This window comes from Canis lupus, chromosome 4, assembly GCF_048164855.1.
Source record: "Canis lupus baileyi chromosome 4, mCanLup2.hap1, whole genome shotgun sequence".
Classification (NCBI taxonomy): Eukaryota; Metazoa; Chordata; class Mammalia; order Carnivora; family Canidae; genus Canis; species Canis lupus.
Genome location: NC_132841.1, coordinates 9,303,621 through 9,323,780, shown reverse-complemented (window position 1 = coordinate 9,323,780; position 20,160 = coordinate 9,303,621). Strand labels below are relative to the sequence as shown.

At 43.6% G+C, this 20,160-nt stretch overlaps 1 long non-coding RNA gene across 2 annotated transcripts in view; it reads left to right on the top strand.

The window, feature by feature from the left end:
• Positions 1–18,764, top strand: part of LOC140631823 (uncharacterized) — a 29,054-nt gene extending 10,290 nt beyond the window's left edge. For both annotated transcript variants that reach the window (XR_012029331.1, XR_012029332.1), the window contains exons 3-4: positions 12,555–12,673; positions 17,365–18,764. This is a non-coding gene — a long non-coding RNA (uncharacterized lncRNA). The remainder of the gene's footprint in view (positions 1–12,554; positions 12,674–17,364) is intronic.
• Positions 18,765–20,160: the final 1,396 nt, after the last annotated feature.

Below are 20,160 nucleotides of genomic sequence, written 5' to 3'. Positions count from 1 at the left end.
CATAGCATGAAATCCACCCTCTTTTAAAAAAAAAAGTATAATTAACATGCAGTGTTATATTAGTTTTGTGTGTACAGTATAATGATTAAACAGTTCTATACATTACTCAGTGCTCATCTAAAATCCACCCTCTTAACAAATGTTTAAGGGTACAGTATAATATTGTTAACTATATTCATGTTGCAGAGTGGCTGTTCTTTTTCTTTTTCTTTCTTTTTTTTTTTTTAGAGAGGGAGAGAGAGATGAGTGGTAGGGAGGGGGAGAAGGAGAGAGAGAGGGAGAGAGAGAATCTTAAGTAGACTTCACACCCAGGGCAGAGCCCGACATGGGGCTCCATCTCATGACCCCAAGATCATGACCTGCGCCAAAACCAAGAGTCGGACACTTAACTGATTGAGCCACCCAGGGGCCCAGCAGAGCGGCTGTTCTTAACCACTGCAGTATCCATGCCATCAGTGAAAGTGATAAACAGAACAGGGTCAAGGACAGAGACTTGTGCCAGAGTCCCTGCCCCAGTGTGACAGCAATCTGTTGACTCACATTTTGTGTGTACATTTTACTGTCACTCAACTGTGTGAGTTATCAAGGACCAATAGTGCTTCAAACCGAGCTGTCCAATATGAGAGCCACTAGCCCTAGAGGGCTACTGACAACTTGAAACGTGGCTAGTCCAAATTGAGATGTGCTGTAGGTATAAAATACACACTGAGATTCCAAAGATAGTATGAAATAAGGAATTTAAGATATCTTATTAGCAATTGCTCATGTTGATTGCATGTTAAAAAATAATATTTTGGATATATTTGGTTAAATAAAATATTTCATTAAAATTAATTCCACCTATTATTTTATTATGTGGCTACTAGAAAATTTGTAATAACATATGGGGCTTGTATTTGTGGCTCACATTACATATATATATATATATATATATATATGTTTTGTTTTAATTTGGAGAGAGAGAGAGCAGAGTAGGGAGGGGCAGAGGGAGAGGGAGAGAGAATCTTAAGCTGGGCACGGAGCCTGATGTAGGGCTCAATCTCACAATCCTGAGATCATGATCTCAGCTGAAATCAAGAGTTGCCACTTAACTGAGCCACCCAGGCACCCCTCACATTATATTTTTATTGGACAGCACTGGCCTAAAATAAGGCCTGGATCTCCAAGGGCTTACAATTCAGATACACATATATGAAAAGGTTCAAAACAATAAGAAGGTTATTGATTAATATAAGTACAAAACTAGAGTGCTAGAAATTCCAGGAGTTCACAAAAGGGAACTATCGCTAGAGAAGGACAGAGGGGAGGAAATTGAACTCCTCTAGACCTTAAAGGAGATAAAAAGACATGCTTTCTATAGCACAGGGGCCACCATGACCAACACTGTGAAATGGGCGGTAGGCCTGTGAGCAAGAGTGAGGGCGATGATATGAGCAGGCAGGTTATGGAGCCAAGGTGGGATCATTAGCCATGAAGCCCATGAAGCTCTTGGACTTGCTTTTCAATGGAGAGGAAGCTTAGGTATTGCTAGCAAGGAGTGATGAAATCTGTGGGCTGTTTTTCCACCAAAAGTTCTCACGTATTTATTATTGAACCAAACTACTAGCACAGAAGCATAGAAACAAAGAGAAAAATCATTTTCCTGGGAAAACATGGCCAACTGTCCAGAGATAGTGATGTTTTCAACTTGACTTAAGTTGCTAGTGACCTTGATATGACACAAACATGTGCATCTTGTGTGGGATTCCCTATAGACCCAGCCTGGTTCTTCTCCAGTCCCTTCTTGGAGTTGGACCTGATTCTGTTTTCATTTGAACCCACTGGGGAACAGGGCAATTCTGCTTTTGTTTCTTGGCCATGAATCTCATGATCTTGAAAGTCTTGTGAGCAGCTCCAGGGAACAGAGGCAACCGCACACACCATGATGGTGGTGAAAGGGAGAGAGCAAAATCTGTTTCTGACAAGGCAGAGGTCAGGAGGGGCTAGTGAGGGAGGTGAGGAGCCGATGCACTATAGCAAGGAAAGAACAATTTAGAAACTCATGTTTTGGTCCATACAGGAGTTAAAGCTGCCCCAAACCCAGGGTCTGGCTGTGAGATTAGAGAGAGAGGAGGTATAAGAGATGGGATTTTAAAAAGTAATAATAACCAGGGATGCCTGGGTGGCTCAGTGGTTGAGCATCTGCCTTCAGCTCAGGTTGTGATCCCGGGGTCCTGAGATAGAGTCCCACATTGGGCTCTCCACAGAGAGCCTGCTTCTCCCTCTGCCTGTGTCTCTGCCTCTCTCTCTGGTTCTCTTATTTATAAATAAATAAATAACCTTTTTTTTTTAAAAAAAAAGGTAATTATAACCAAAAAACTAAAACCAAAATCCACAGGACTTGATGACTGGCTGTGTATAGTTGAGAATTATCCTCTGAGGCTATGTAGGCACGCTTTCTTTTTATCCTGAATAAATGAGAGTTGAGCGAATGACTATCATGGTCACTGGGACTGTCACACACAATAAACGCCGTTCAGTTGACAAGATTCAACTTGAAACAAGCCATTCAAAAGCTCCCTTAATAATGGCCAGCGTTTCCAAGAACCCTTTGGTTGGAATTCTTTGCAGATAACAGCTTAACTGAAACCAAAAATCATGGAGTTTCCCCACTTGGCATTGCTCAGTATTTAAATGAATACCAAATAACGGGGTTAAAATTCACTGGGCAGAGCAGAGGAAGATTGAAAGCTCTCACCGCACATTGGCGGGGAATCCACACAAAGAGCAAAGGGGAATTGGCATGTAAAGAGAGTCGGAGCATCAGACGGAATTTAGACAAAGTCATCAGTGTCCCACGCAGCAGAGTGAAAGCGAATGGGCTGTATTCAGCTCTACAAGTTAACCAAACTGAATGGCAAAGAGTGATGTGGTCCTTTTCTTATCCTTCTGCTGGGAAGGTTAGTACCAAAGTTTAATGAACTGGTTAAATAGGTTTATGTGCTCACTGCAGGCAAGTTTATTAATAGGAAACTGAAAATAGCTTTTAAAAATGACTTATCTGTCATCTATCCTAGATACCCTGATCGACTATTGCTCATTTGTTCACTCACTTGTTTTTTTAAGTGTGCTATTTGTTAAATCCCTACCATGCGCCAGACACTGTGATATGTGATAAGAATATAAGCAAATGGTTTCTCCCCTCAAGAAGCACACGAGGCCAGCACATAGGCTCAGGAGTTAAATAAAAATACCTGGTCCTCTGAAGTGTCAGTAAGTGAAGCCCAGTGCTCTGGGGGCAATGGCAAGTCACTGTAGGCTTAGGCAAGGAGGTGACAGGATCCAGTGTTAGGTTCCACACTCATTAGTCATGGATTCTGGATTTGTGAATTTGCCTACTTGCTAAAATTTTTTTTTAAGATTTTATTTATTTATTCATGAGAGACACACAGAGAGAGGCAGAGACACAGGCAGAGGGAGAAACAGACTCCATGCAGGGAGCCCAACGTGGGACTCGATCCCAGGTCTCCAGGATCACACCCTGGGCTGAAGGCGGCGCTAAACCACTGAGCCACTCGGGCTGCCCCTACTTGCTAAAATTTATTTGTGACTTATATATCAATATTTGTGGCACTTTCATGATCATCTGTGAACATGCATAGAGGTGAAAATTTTGAGTCTCCCCGTGCACACATTCTCAGCTGAGGTCTTAAGGTGATGCTCTGCTTTCTTGTTTCAGCTCATAGTGTAAACAAGTGTCCTTTTTGTGGGCTACTTAGTGCCACATTTTTTGCATTTCTTTCGCTTTCTGTTTGTGATTTCATTGTTTAAAATGCCCCACAAGCTTAGTGATGAAGTGCTGTCTGGTGTTCCTAAGTGCAAGAAGGCTATGATGTGCTGTATGGAGAAAACAATTGTGTTAGGTAAGTTCCACTCAGGCATGAGTTGCAGTGCTGGTGGCTGTGAGTTCAGTGTCAATGGGCCAGCAATATATACTAAGTAAGGCATCTTTAAACTGAAACCCCCCGGGGGAGGCCTGGGTGGCTCAGCGGTTTGACATCTGCCTTCTGCCCAGGGTGTGATCCCGGAGACCTGGGATGGAGTCCTACATCAGGCTCCCTGCATGGAGTCTGCTTCTCCCTCTGTCTATGTCTGCCTCTCTCTCTGTGTCTTTCATGAATAAATAAATAAAATATTTGAAAATAAATAAACTGAAACCTCCCTAAAGCCAGGTGATGCATTAATGGGTTGATGAAAATGCTGTGACCAGAAGCTCTCAGGAACCTGATCCTGTGCCTCCCCTTAGAAGTAATGACTCCGAATTCACTAATTCAGTGTCTGGGGCAACTTCATAGAACATATTAAATAACAAAAATCAAGTGTACTTTGGAAAGATCTCTCTAGCAGAGTTGTAGTCAATGGATTCAAGTGTTTCCTACCTGCTGCCATTGAATCTAGTTAGACTATCATAGCACTTCTGAAAAGTTGAGAGCCTAGACCAAAGGAGTAGCAGTGAGGATCCATTCGTTCATTCATTCATTCATTTAGTAACCAGGTATTTTATGGGGGATATAGCCAAGCAGAAGGCAGGCAAGACCACTTCATCATGAAGCTTCCTTGCAGGAGTGGAGAGGAGGGGTCTGATTGACAGGTATCAACAATGAGGTCTGAGAAAAGAGAGAGGAGAGGTCAAGGGTGAGCCTGGAGTTCTGTTTCGGGCAGCAAGGTGAATGGTCCTAATTCTATTAAAGAGAAGGAACTTATCAAGGATACAATAAAGAAGTCAGTTGGATACATATTGAGTTTTGAGGTAAAGGGAGAACTTCCAATAGGAAGTCCAGTGGCAGGTAAATACATGTATCTGAAGGTGGAGAGAGTGGTCCCTCCTCCCACTCCCCACTCCCAAGATGAACTCTAGACAAAATGATCAAGTAGAAGAAGACCTCTCAGTGCTTCCCTTATTCTTGGAATTGCAGAGATTCTGTACCTCTAGGTGTCAGTTTATTTTGTAAACTAATGCTCTTGGGGAAACAAGAGACCCTGGGGAGTTGAATTTATTAATTGCTTGTATACAAGCCTCATCTCCTCTCCCAGTTTTAAAGTACTTGGTGGTAGAAGTTTTGCTTTGCTCAACTTATTTGAATTATCCTCAGTCTGTAGCACGTGCAAGGCACTTAGTAGCTAGTGGAAAAAGATTTGTAGAATCAGTCCTAAAAGTGGGAGGCTTAAAGTGGATAAGAAGGGAAGGTGATGTCAGGGCAGGTGAGTGGTAAGAGGACGCTTTAGTGACTAGCAGGACTTTTCTTTATCCCTTAAATTGTACGCTGTAGGCCACTACTGATTTTTATCAGGAAGCAGGGACTTTTAATATCTTGTCCTCTACTGTTATCCCTAAGGCCGGATGAAAACCTGGCATATCGTGAGCATTCGACAATTCTTTGTTGAATAAATTACCCCTTGATTTTGCTCTGTAACTCCCACAGGTTTTTGAGGTTTTTAAAATTTATTCACGAGAGACCGAGAGAGGCAGAGACACAGGCAGAGGGAGAAGCGGGCTGCCTGCGGGGAGCCCAGTGTGGGACTCGATCTCAGGACCCTGGGACCACACCCGGAACCAAAGGCAGATGCTCAACCACTGAGCCACCCAGGTGCCCCTCCCACAGGTTTTATAAGAGATACAAAGAGCTTTATGTGTCAATAATGCACTCATTGAATTTTTTTTAAAGATTTTATTTATTTATTCACAAGAGACAGAGAGGCAGAGACATAGGCAGAGGGAGGAGAAGTAGGCTCCATGCAGGGAGCCCAATGTGGGACGCAATCCCGGGACTCCAGGATCATGCCCTGAGCCAAATGGAGATGCTTAACCACTAAGCCACCCAAGCATCCCTACACTGGCTGAATTTTTAATCTAGAATAGGAGCAATTGCTTTTAGGATATGAAGGCTGTAACTTCAAGGATTTGTTTGAGGACTTCTGACTGTGGCCATATGGGGGTCACTGGTACCAGAGTTGCTCTCCTGCCCTAAACAACTAGAACACTGAACGAACTCTAGGAACTGGATGTTTTCAGATTTTAGACAACGGGCAACAACTGACTGGTCCCAGACAGAGCAATCCAAATAGGGAGAGTCCTACAATTGCCCTGACTTTTTGTCTGGAGGAACTTTCCAGAAACCAGGCAAGGTGGGAGGCAGAGACGCTAGAGAAACTGAGATGGACATTTGAAGAGGCAGAGGCAGCTGGAGCAGGCAGAACATTGGAGAAGAGAGGGCCGTGCAGTCTGGTCCCGAAATCTACATGGGGCTACCCTGAAGTCGGCTGAACGCCTAGCTGTGCATGCATGGGATGTGACACCAAAGAACAACTACCAAGGAGCTATCGGCTGAACAATTGCCAGAGCCACCACAGGGCCAGGAGATGCTGAGTTTCCAGAGGCCAGAGGGGACAGGCCCACGTGAATGGTAGCAGCCGGTGCAGAAACCAGAGGCTCACTTCGTAGTTGTAGGACTCTACTAGTTCTAAGTAAAGGCATTTGTCTTATTTAAATTAACCAAAATTCCAAGATTTGGCTTTCTCTTAGGACCATGAAAAGTCATATTTATATTTTTCTTTTATTTTTTCATTAAAAAAATTTTAGGTAAACTCTATACCTAATGTGAGGCTCAAACTTACAACCCCGAGATTAAGAGCCACATGCTCCACCAAGTGAGCCAGACAGGCACCCCCCTATTTCTATTTTTCTTTATATTTAAATATATAGCCTAACTATTTTCTACATGGTCAGATACCCCAGAGACACCCTGAGGTCATCAGTTTGAAACTTAAAGTTAACAATTTATGCCTTTTATTAGGAAAATCTATAAAATTAGAGCACCATCAGAAGATTAATTTTACTTTTTTCAGATCAATTTTAATTTCTATTTGTGCAACACAGCATCCTTTCTTTTTAAAATATATAACATTTAATTCAAGTTAAATAAAATTAAATATTATTTTTTAAAGTATAAATAACATAGCATATAGAAGAAAACATAGAAGAAAAAAAGTTGGCCTATAATCCCACCACTCACAGATAACCATTCTTTATACTTTTTAACGAACACTTTCTCATACATTATCTCATTTGGTCATCACAACAACCAATTAAGCAGTCAGAGTGCATATTATCCATATTTTATGGATGAAATTAAGTGGCTTGCCTGAGGACACATCACTTAATGGCCAGGAAGCCAGATCTGGGCTCAGATATTCTGACTGTAGATGCTTCTAGGCTCTGGGAGCTACACTTCCCAAGGAACAATTCTCCATATTCCCCAGTCTTCACTTAGCTTTTCCAATGAAGTAGAAAAGATGCTACGAAAACAGTTCAACTATAACTAGCAAATAAACTTTTTTAGGTTTAATAGTTAGAGAAATCCTTCAGGAAAACAAAGAGAAATGCATTCAGAAGAAGTCATCTTTCTTTTTTTTTTTTTTTAAGATTATTTTTATTATTCATGAAAGACAGAGAGAGGCAGAGACACAGGCAGAAGGAGAAGCAGGCTCCATGCAGGGAGCCCGATGCAGGACTCGATCTCAGGTCTCCAGGATCATGCTCCGGGCTGAAGGCAGGAGCTAAACCACTGAACCACCTGGGCTGCCCAAAGTCATCTTTCTTTGAGTGGAAGGAAGAGGCTTTCACTTTCGGGTAGTAGATTTTAAGAAGAGGAGGACACCCTAGTTTATATGCCACATGCTGACCAAGTAGATTTCCAATGAGTGAGAGCAAAGTGGCCCAGATCAAGAATTACACTGGGATAATTTCTGGATGTATCTAAGGAAACTGGGGAGGAGGACACCTGAAATTTAAACCTTCATTTTGTGGGTGCCTGGGTGCCTCAGTAGCTTAAGCATCTGCTTTTGGCTCAGGTCATGATCCCAGGATCCCAGGATTGAGCTCAACTTTGGGCTCCCTGCTCAGTGGGGAGTCTGCTTCTCCCTCTGCCCCCCCCCCCACCTCACCTTGTGCTCTCTCTCTCAAATAAATAAAGTCTCTTAAAAATAAATAAATAAATAAATTGTCATTTTGTAAATTTAAGAATAAAGAATTTTCCTAGTTCCCAAATCTGCTGGTTTTTTGAAAACCTGATTCCTCAGTGAGTCTACTACCTTTCTTTTTTTTTTATTTAAATTCAGTTCAAACTTCATCAAGCTTCCTGTTGACAGTAAGAGGACTCTGTTTCAAAGCATTCCAAAATTAAGGACTACCCAAAATGCATATTTACTCTTCCTGTGTATATTAGCCCTCTTATCTGGAGCTCCCTGGAAAGCCCTGGTGAGCATAGTGAGTTCTTCCATCTGGGCACATTTTGCCACTGCCAAGAGATCATTTTCTGAGGTTAAGTGAGTTTGTTACAGGATATTTTCCTGCTTCAATCTGAAGAGATGGCCCATCAACCAGTAACATTAAGTCTGCATTTTTCTAAAGTTTCTGATAAATCCATTCATGAACAGAGCTTAGATAGTTATAGAATTTCCCCTTCTTCAGGAATAGAAGAGTACCAGGGTCCTAGGAATTATAATGATGAATAGGAATAAGGAAGTAACAGGATTTCATAGGACAAATGTTGCATATTTTCAATGAGTAACAAAGATTGTCCAGCAGGGCAAACCATCATATATAAAGGAGCCCCTACAACCAGATTGGCAGAACAAACCTAGAGACATGCTTCCTGATTGTAAAATCTATTACAAAGCTCTAGTAAACACTGTGGAACTGGCATAAAGACAGACATATAGACCAATGAAATAGAACTGAGAATGCAGAAATAAACCCTCACATTCATGGTCAATTGATTTTTCCACAAGGGTGCCAAGACCATTCAACAAAGAAAGAACAGTCTCCTCAACAAATGGTGCTGGGAAAACTGGACATCCACAGGCAACATCCATGTGTGCTACCCTGTACCATATACAAGGATTAATTCACAGTGGAACAAAGACAGCAATAAATGGATTAGGGACTTAAATTGAAGAGCTGAAACCATAAAATTCTTAGAAGAAAACACTAGAAAGACCTTCATGACCTTGGATTTGGCAATGTGCTTTTAAGCGTGACACTGAAAGCACATGCAACAGAAGAAAAAAGTAAATTGGACTTCATCAAACCTGAAAACTTTTTTAATTCAAAGAATACCATCAAGAGAGTTAAAATACCATCAAGAGGAGTACTTAGGTGGCTTAGTCGGTTAGGCATCTAACTTTGGCTCAGGTCCTGATCTTAGGGTCTTGGGACCCAGCCCCACATCAGACTCCCTGCTCAGTGGGGAGTCTACTTCTCTCTCTCCTCCTTTCCCCACTTGTGTGCACTCTCTCTCTCAAATCAATAAATACTATCTTAAAGATTTTATCAGGATCATGCCCTGAGCCAAAGACAGACATGCTTAACCACTGAGCCACCCAAGCATCCCAAATAAATAATATATTTAAAAAAAAAAAAAAAGAGAGAATTAAGGGGCACCTGGGTGGCTCAGCAGTTGAGCATCTGCCTTCAGCCCAGGGTGTGATTCCAGAGTTCCGGGATCCAATCCCACATCGGGCTCCCTGTATGGAGCCTGCTTCTCCCTCTGCCTATGTCTCTGCCTTTCTCTTTCTGTGTCTCTCATGAATAAATAAAATCTTTAAAAAAAAAAAAAAAGAGTTAATGGAAGGAAATATGAATGGATGGAAATATTTGCAAATTATCCTTCTGACAAGGTTTAATATTCAGAATATAAAGAACTTCATCTCAACAACAAAAAGAGTAACCAATTTAAAAGTGGGCAAAAAGGGATCCCTGGGTGGCGCAGCGGTTTGGCGCCTGCCTTCGGCCTAGGGCGCGATCCTGGAGACCCAGGATCGAATCCCACATCGGGCTCCCGGTGCATGGAGCCTGCTTCTCCCTCTGCCTCTCTCTCTCTCTCTCTCTCTCTCTGTGACTATCATAAATAAATAAAAAAATTAAAAAAATAAAATAAAATAAAAGTGGGCAAAAAGCTTGAGTAGACATTTCTCCCCAAAAAAATACACTGACAGAAAAGCATGTGAAAAAATGCTAGACAAAATTCATCATTAAGGAAATGCAAATCAAAACCACAATAAGCTACCACCTCACACTTATGAGGATGGCTGTAATTTGAAAAAATAAACAATAACAAGTGTTGGCAAAGATGTAGAGAAATTGGAGCCCTCAAACATTACTGATGAGAATGTAAAATGGGGCAACCCACTGGATCAAGAGAGAGACTGTGGTAAGTTCTTGGTGGCTCATGATCCCCAAGAAGTTGAGTCTCATATACAAATGTGTAGACAGGCTTATGATAATTAGGAAGGCCAAGGTGGTGGCTTGTTGAAAGGCTAATTTGAACTCCTGAAAGGCCCTTTCACGTTAAGCTCCTGGGGAGAGATTCTGTTATGTCATCTAGTTAAGTCATCTAGTGGCATGGCAATTCCAGGGAACTGGAAGCCATTGTCTGCAGCAGCCAGTGGGACCCAGGAATCCTCTTAATTGTGTCTTAGTTACTGGCCTGGGAAAGTTCTGAAGGTCCTGGGTATGTCAGAAGTGAAGGGATTAGCTTCCAGTTTAACAGAATACTGCAGTGTTTGGATAGAGACATAGATAAATTCCTCTCAACTTTACTTGTTTTCACACCCAAATCCTGCCTGTATCAAAAAATGTTTTGTATCTCCCTGACCAATTTGGATTTGATTCAGATACCAGAGTAATAATAAATCAATGTGCAAATTAGCCATGGTCTCACTCTGAACAGGGGTGTTTTCAAGGATTTCAAGGAATAATGAAATTTGGTGTTTTTCTTGGCACAGTAAACCCCTCTCCCTCAAAGTTAGTGCTGCTGGGTTATTAAGAGGAAGGAAAGTTCCTAAGTTAAAGGTCTGTGGACAACTGCTACTGGTGTTGGGAACGTTTGAGGATTATTCAGAGATACCCACCATCTGACTTTTGTCAATTCATGAAGTTATTCTGAGCCTTAGTTTCTTTGAAAGCGTTCAGCAAGAAGCTGGAGGTCTGGCAATGGGCTCTTTCCGACTCTAGCTTTTGCTTGTATATTAAATCCCCTATTTCTGGATTAAGGCCATTTCCAAAAGTGAGGAGAGAGCTGGAGTCACACCTGCTGACAGCTCTACTTCCAAATGCTGTCAAACGGTGCGAAAGAGCCTGTTGTTGCAGTCTCCAAGGGGCCCATCCTTTCTTTGCCTAAGGACTGACTCAGAGCCCAATGTGTTTTCACAGGAAAGATCTCGGTATAGCTTCTAAAAGATCTTGTCCAACATCTACAACTTTTCTAAATCTATCTGATTTCCTCCATCGTCTTAAGCCACACTCAAGTCTTCCCATACTGGCCTTTGAAACCCAATTGTTTTTGCTAACAATTCCTACTAACATATGAACGGACTGGGATAGATCTACGAGTCCTAGATTACATGTCCGAAGACTATTCTAAACTCTTCTGTAAATTTCCCTCCATCCTATCTAATTTCTCCAAAGGCTCTGTCTGGAAAGACTTTGACAATGGCTCTCACCTAGGGCAAAGAACAGGGCTTAACACCAAGTGTAAGGGATTTTCTGCGTTGAGGAGGATTTAAATTAAAAAGATAACTGAACTTTAAAGTTTCTGGTTCAGGAGGGAAGGAGACAGATCAGGGGAGAAGGGGGGCAGAGGGAGATGGAGCACAGAATGGAGAAAGGAATAGTAAGAATAAAGGCTATTTGATTTGAGTTGGGATTAAGGGATTCAGAAGAGAGACACAGGGATCCCTGGGTGGCTCAGTGGTTTAGCACGTGCCTCTGGCCCAGGGCATGATCTTGGAGTCTCGGGATCCAGTCCCACATCGGGCTCCCTGCATGGAGCCTGCTTCTCCTTCTGCCTGTGTTTCTGCCTCTCTCTCTATCTCTCATAGATAAATAAAATTTCTTTAAAAAAAAAAAAGAGAGAGACACAGTTTTATGTTTTTTCTTTGCTGTGGTGAAGGACTCTCTTAAGGAAGCCACTTTAAAACCCAGATTTCAGGGCACCTAGGTGGCTCAGTCATTTGGGCATCTAACTTTTGATTTCAGCTCATGTCATGATCTCAGGGTCATGAGATTGAGTCCCACGTCAGACTCCAAGAGTGCTAAGCAAGGAGCCTGCTTAAGATTCTCCCTCTCTCTCCTACCTCTCCTCTCTGTTTACATGCATGTGTGCTCTCTGGTTCTCTCTCTCTCTCCCAAAAAAAAAAAAAAAAAAAAAAAAAAAAATTCTTTCAGATGCTGTCTCATACCAATAAAAAAATTTAAAATATTGAATATTTGGAAATGTTTCCTTTTTGTTCTAGGCATCTCTCAAATGACTCTGTGGCTATCTAAAATTCCCCAAAGTGGCTACTGTAATGTTAAATTATCTTTGGTGAAGTGATGCCATTTAGAAAGATAAGTACACAAATGTGAGTTATAACATGAATACAGATATGGGCTAGAAGAGCTGTGCACGTAGATGCAGTCCAGTAGAGTCTTGGAACAGTTGGTCCAAAGTACCAGTTATATGTCTGTGTCACAGGTACCCCAAGCAACTGGCCGAGTCATAAAAATACAAATCAGCATAGCTGCAGTTCCCAGAGAGTGGAGGATTTGGAGAGAAGATCTCTCTCAGAACCAGACTGTCATGGAGAAAACAAGGTAAGCCTGGGGAAAATTCTCATAAAGATTTTTTTTATACAATGTTATTGACGAATAGATTACATATTATAAAATCTATCCATCTTAAGTGTTCAATTTGATTGTTTTTGGTAAATTTGCAGAAGTGTACAACTATCTATGCAATCCAATTTTAGAACATTCCATCACTCCAAAAAGTAACTTCTTGTCCATTTGCAGTCACTTCCTGTGTCTACTCCCAGCTCTAGGCAACCATTATTTTACCTTCTGTCTCAGTGCATGTATCTATTCTGGGCATTTCATATAAATGGAATCATACAATACATATGGTCCTTGATGTCCAATGTCTTTAACTTTGCTGTTAATGTTTTCGAGTTTCATTTCGTAAGATTTTGATGAGTGACAAAGGACAGTTTGTCCAAAGGACAATGACCTGAGATGAAAACCTCTGAATTTCTCAGTCCCCAGGGCTGGCTTGAGAAATGTACTTATCCGCCCTTTGAATTTTCTTCTTCTTCTTTTTTTTTTTTTTTTTTAATATTTCATTTATTTATTTATGAGAGACACACAGAGAAGGCAGAAACATAGGCAGAGGGAGAAGCAGGATCCCTGAAGGGAGCCCAATGTGGGACTTGATCGCAAAACTCTGGGATCACGCGCTGAACCGAAGGCAGATGCTCAACCACTGAGCCACCCAGCTGTCCCTGAATTTTCTTCTTATAGACATATAATAAACATGAAAGAGAAATATAGCAGCATTATTCGCGATGACAGATTTCTACCAAGGTTAAAGTTTTTCCAAAGCTGTTCCAATAACCAAAGATTACTTCTAAAAAGGGTGTTTTCACTCACAGGAAACAAAACAAACTTAGTATTTGTGAGGCTCAACAAAGAGAAATCAGAGCCAATACTATCCTGACACATAATAAGGGCTAAATAAAGGTTGGCTATTATCATTCATTCATTCAACACATATTGAATGCCTATCATATATAAGGCTCAGTTGCCGAGGAATTAGGGATACAAAGCATAAAATTAGTTCTAGTAAGAAAAGGGAAAGAGGTAAGTAAACAAATGAATGCAGTTGAATGTGATCGGTGCTACGATAGAAGAAACTTCTGGAATGAGGAGGAGATCTCCGGAGGGACCAGATGTTTCCTGGAAGGATGAATCCTGAGCTGGATCATAAAGATGGAGGCATGAGGTCAGGTAGTGGGAGCATCTTGCTTACATAAAGGAACTGTGAGCAGAGAAAGCCTGGCTTGTCTGGAAACACCAGAGAGTTCAGCATGGTAGAGATGAAGAAGGTTGGGTGAGCAGGGTCAAGAGATGGGGTCAGAGAGGTAAGGGAGCTGGCTGTGTGTGCCCTCCCCCAAGGAAATTGAGGGTCACTGAAATATTGTAACCACAGCAATTAGATGATCAGATATCTGAGTATTATATTTCAGGAACTGTATGTACTGACTATATATGTTATCTTATTTAAGCTACTTAATAATACCCAAAAGTTAGACATTTTCCCTTTTACAGATGAGAAAACCAAGACTTATAGAGATTGAGCACCTTGCCCAAAGGCACACAGTTATTAAGTGGCAAGAACTGGAATTTGAATCCAGACCTTCCAGGTCCCAAATCATGATATTGTTTCTCTTTCATCCATGATATTCACTATGATATTGCCCTGTACCCATTAGTTTTTCAGGACTCCATAGGGGAACACTTTAGGGCAGAGTCCAGGACAGTAGGAATGAGGAAGGAGAGACTGGGGTATATTCAAGAGGGCCTAAGGAAGTAGAATTTGCAGGAATTGGTAAATTGAATGGGAGGGCAGCTGGATTGATGATGGTGCCATTTGACCAAAGGGACTAGAGAGGAGGAGGAGCAGGATTTAGAGCAAGGTAATGGTTTCTATTTGGGTCAAGTGGAGTCCAAGTAATGTGTGGGGAAATTATGTGGAAAGTGTAGTACTCCGAAGTCTTCGGGGTCTAAGCTCAGAAGAGAGACACCAGCTGGAGAAGTAGAGGAGGGAAATGTAAGCTTGGGTGTGGGAGGTGAAGCCAGGTGAAGGGTGTACCGTGAGAAGAGAAAGCTGGTGACAAATATGGGCCCTGGCATTGAGGTGAAAGTATTTAGGGTTGTTGATTTCCTAGACAATTGTCTAAGGAATTAGTATTTTCTAGTAGTATCTGCAGAGGTGAGGCATCTGTGTTTTCTTGAATGAGATTACAAATTTATTCCTTCATAGAGTAGATCACACAAGAAATTCTTATGTCATAGTGAAAAATCATACCTTATATGATCCTAATGTAAAGGCTTGTTTGTAAGCTCTCACAATAAGTAAAAGGGCTTCGCCAAGAAAGAAACAAAATTAGCAGCCCCTGACATGGGAGAATGTGTCACTCAAAGACAGACATTCTATTCAGACCCATAAATGTCAACCTCTGACCCAGAAGCCCATACATGGGCTTCTTCATGCATTTCTGTTGACAGAAGTTTCAAGTGCTTAAGGGATCTATTTATCCTTTATTCATCACTTCTGTGCATTAATTTATGAAGTTCTATGAGGTCATTGAGTAGGCATCAGAAGAGAAAATGCATTTCATGGTTTACCACAGACAGAGTTCCCATAACACATTATGTAAGATAACAAGGTCTGTTGAACAGGCCAGAGTCTCCAAGTGGCATAGGCAGAGGTGGTCATTTTTTTTTTTTTTCCCCTGGACCCAGAGATTCCCACTCTGGAATGTTTTTTTTTTTTACATCAGAAAGGGTGAAAGTCCAAAGACCAGTACAATTTTTACCAAATACTGTGGGCTGAACTGTATCCCTCCAAAATTCATATGTTGAAGTCCTAAACTTTAGTGCCTAAGAATGTGACAGTATTTGGAGAAAGTTCTTTAAAGTAATTGAGTTTAGGGATCCCTGGGTGGCGCAGCGGTTTGGCGCCTGCCTTTGGCCCGGGGCGCGATCCTGGAGACCCAGGATCGAATCCCACGTCAGGCTCCCGGTGCATGGAGCCTGCTTCTCCCTCTGCCTGTGTCTCTGCCTCTCTCTCTCTCTCTCTCTCTCTGTGACTATCATAAATAAATAAAAATTTAAAAATTAAAAAAAAAAAAAAAAAAAATAAAGTAATTGAGTTTAAATGAGGTCATTGGGATGGGCCCTAATCCAGTATGACCAGTGTCCTTATAAGAAGAGGAGATCTGGGCCCAGACACACAGACCTCGTGAAGGCTCAGGAAGAAGACGGCCATCTACCAGTGAGCAGAGAGGCCCCAGGAGAAACCAACCCTGCCAGCCCCGTGACCCAGGACTTCTAGTCTCCAGACCTGTCAGGAAATAAACTCCTGTTGCGTCTGTGGCACTTGGGTACAGGAGCCCCAGGAGACAAATACCTCAAAAGGGGAGGGAGGGCATCTTCTCTCTACAGGACTACAAACCAACACGTGGGCCGATCTAGGTGGAGAATTCTGGCCTGTACAGTGGGATGCCGCCTTAGACTCGCAGCTCTCCACGCTTGCCTGATTGTTACAAACGCAATGCTTCAGTCCGGGAAAGAGACAAAGCTGCTTTCAAAGGACGGCAGGAAACGGTAACCTGAAACTCCATCTCTGCAAAGGCCGCAAATAAAAGCAGATGTGTGTGCAATACGTTTTGCCTTCTGCCTGAATTTTCTTTGGTCAAAGCTTGGTAACTTGGACTCGGCCGTGTGCGGTTTACCAGCAATCGCTGGCAACCGGGTGGGGGAGGGCAGGCATCCAAGAGAGGTGAGGGGAGTCGGGGGCAGGATGGTAGGTAAGGAAGGGCCCAAGATGCTCCCTGCTGGGCCTGTTCATAGGTCTTTGTTTGAAAAAGATGCAATTTCTCCAATCAGACTTTGCTGAAAGAGAGCTCTGTTTAGCGTCAGCCCTGGTAAGATTAAAGCCCTTTCAGAAGGAAGCAGGAAGGAATTTTAATCTGCTAGCTCTTCTCTCTTTGAATTTGTTTCCTACAAGAAAATCTAGCCAGCTGATTTTGAAAAAGATGCATGCAGGTTCAGTTCTCTGGGTTGTAATATATTTTCTCCTTTATATGGGTTATAATTTTGGACTGTTTCCCTTTTTCTTCTTTTTCTCCTTTTCTCCCGCCCCCTTTAAACAGGGAGCACCTGGGTGGTTCAGATGGTTAAGCTTCCGACTTTTGGTTTGGGCTCAGCTCATGATCTCAAGGTTGTATTATTGAGTGCTGCATTGGGTTCTGCTCTCAGCGGGGGCATCTGCTTGAGATTCTCTCTCCATCTGCTTCTCCCACTCCTGCTCTCCTTTTAAAATAAATAAATAAATCTAAAAAAATAAAAAATAAAGAGACTCTTTTTAATATGCCTATCAAAAAACACAAAAGACACTTCCCAGCTCAGCATCTTGCTGCGTTATCTGTTAAACCCCAATCCTGCTTGTAAACTATCAGAGGTAAGGGTCTCCCAGAGCAGGGTGGAATGTGATGTGGCCTCGGCACATCTAAAGTCACAGACATCATTCACCTATGGGTCAGTAAGGAGCATGGGAGATGGAGGGGGTGGATGCTAAGGCATATTTATCTAGTGGCCTCTTCCTTGGCTCTGACTACCCTCTACATTCTGTATGAGCTACTGTCCTGGGTGGTGTTCTGGTCTAATCTGAGCTAATGCCTTTCATTGATGTCTCACGCCAAATGATTTCTTCTTTTTGGGCCCAGGTCTATCTACCTTTCCCTGAACCACCCTGACGGATTATCGGAGAGTCTCTGTTCCTCTGACCATCAGTTCTTTAACAAGGCAAAGGACCAGCAGGAGGAGAAAAACCCCTAGGGGCTGCCCCACCCAAGCTCCCTGAAGACCTGCCAATGTGGACCCTGCTCCTGGAGGAAATCCCACAAGAAATGGGGAGAGGAACCTAAGAGGAAAGGCTGCTGGTCAACTATTGTGCCTAAGAACAAAGAAAACAGCTCCAGACGGTGGGAAAACACTCCCAAGCTTTCCTGATGCAGGACAGGAAAGGAGAGGGGGTTGAGGGCGCAGAGAAGACGTGAGGGGGCAAGAAGCAGATGGTGGAGAAAGCAAACACAAAGTCACCACCAGCTGCAGAAAATGCTCTGAGAAAATAGGGACTGGGGGTGGTTTTCCTGGAGCAGCTGGGCTTGAAAAGCTGCTGCCTAAAACTCAGGGTCGTGGATCTGAGTCCTCATGGCCACTTGCTGCCAGCCGGACCGTGGAAACCTCAGATGATGGTGGAAGCCGCGGTACTCAGAGCTAAGTCTAGCTTTCACATGATGTGAAAGCCTTTGCATTGTCATCACACACCTGAACCCAAGGGTGCTGTGAAGGCCTAACCGAGGAACAGGGTCAAAGTGCACAAACACCAGGAGACCCCTTCCTGCCCGTCCACCCCCACGCCCAGCCATCCCAGGGAAGCTGGCACAGCAGCATGTACAGCTGTGTGTATAGCCAGCGTGTTTTTTAAGATTTTATTTAGTTATTCATGAGAGACACACAGAGGCAGAGCCATAGGCAGAGGGAGAAGCAGGCTCCCTGTGGGGACCTGATGTGGGACTCAATCCCAGGACCTTAGGATCACGACCTGAGCCAAAGGCAGACGCTCAACCGCTGAGCCACCCAGGTGTTCCTGTCTCTGGGTGTCTTACAGCTGATTCACTGTCGAACCAAACCAGAGGGCGATCCCAACCTGCGGGTTCACGCTAGTGGGATGTGCTGGTAGGGCCAGGGCGAGTGGGATTGGAAGGCCCCAGAAAGGCCTTCTTTTTGCTGCCCCTCAGTTGTCATCCTCATGTCTGCGTCTTATGGCTTAGAGGCCAGAAGGAGCCCAGTGATCACCTGGGACCCCAAGTCCCCTTGATGGCAGAGTCACTGTCTACTGATGTGGTTTTTAAACTGCTTGTGAGGGAACCCCTCAAAGACACACAAGCAGAGGAAGCAGGAAACTGACCCTCCCTTGCTTCCACAGAGCAGCCCCAGTGTCATCTCTTTTTTGTATATGTTGGGCTCTGGATAAGACTTTATTTCAATAAAGGCTTTAGTTGAGGTTCTTTGGTTGAAAGCTGCAGAAACCCACTCAGGCCGCTAAGCCAAGCCAGGATTTACTGGGAGCCCAGCAGGAGGGCCCTTTAGTGTCTGCTGCTGGACCCAAAGCACTCAGACCCTAGCTGAGCCATCCCCTTGCCTGGCAAGTGTGTAAGGTCTTGGGGGAGGCCCTGGGGCCACAGCAAACACCCCCAACACGTGAGGCTCGGGGAGAAGCTGGATAATAACAAAATAACAAGCACCGGGCCAAACATTTTGGTAATCAATGTGATTAGAAGAGAATGGTCATAAAATCGCCACCTGTTCACTCCTCTGACCTCCCCGACCCCTTGAGATGTGGTGAGACAGCTGGCCCCGAGTGGTGTGTCAAACCTGCGCTTCCCTGATGCGTGCAGGAGCAAGCGCCACAGCAGACGGGTAACGGTTCTCTCCAGGCCTTGCCTCGGGGACACCTGATTACCTCTGCCGTGCCTGCTCTGCCTCCGTGGACTCCACCCTCGCCCCACCAGTCCCGGCCCTTAGCACTTGGAAGCCTTCCTGGTGCAGCGCGAGGAGGGGGAGGCGCTGGGGGCACAGAGGCAAGGGGGCAAGAAACAGAGGGCGGAGGAAGCCAACACGGTGTGGCCACCAGCTGCAGAAAGTGTCATTGCAAAAGGCCAAAGTGTGACTCTGGCTTCCCTGAAAGGGTATCAACACCCCACAGAGGGCAGGATCACGGTCAAGACGGCCAGCTCTGGCACACCACTGGCGTGTGTTTAAAGAACATGCAATCAGGTAGACTGCTCTCGGGCCCAATTCTGGAAGGCTCTACACAGAATTTGCCTCATTTTAATGAAATAATAACAAAAACTCAGCATTACCAGTAGCCCCTTTGTTGTGACTATAACCTCCTTGCTCTTCTTGACTCCTGACTCCCAGATCAAACTTTACCAAGAGCAATTGAACCTCTCTACAGGTGTTCTATCCCCTATAGGGTAGGAAATAGGAGGATGGTGTTTCTGGATCTCTCTGGAACAGTGAGGAATTGCTGAAGTTCTAGTTCAGGTCATCCTGATTGCTAGACTCATCTAGAACCTCTTGCGGGCCTGTTCATGTTTGTTCACAAGCCTCGGTGGTGATTATTAAGTGGTTTTTCCCCTTATTTGAGCACATGTTGAGAAGCCTTGCCATATTGCAAGTTGCCATATGGCACATAGATAACTCATCCCCAACCGTGGGCCGGAGACACCACAGTCTCAGCCTTAACTGACTGTCCAAGGTAAGATCTAGAACTCTGACACGGAGTACAATTCAGACAGGGGAAGAACATCTCTCCCAAGCCAAAGCTTTGGCTCCAGGTTTTTTGATCACCTGTGCCTAGCCCCTCCGGGCCCCACCTGGGGCCGTGTTAGCACCTGACGGATGCATTGAGTGTCTGATGAATGGATAATAGAATCACAACGTTGCATATTCCA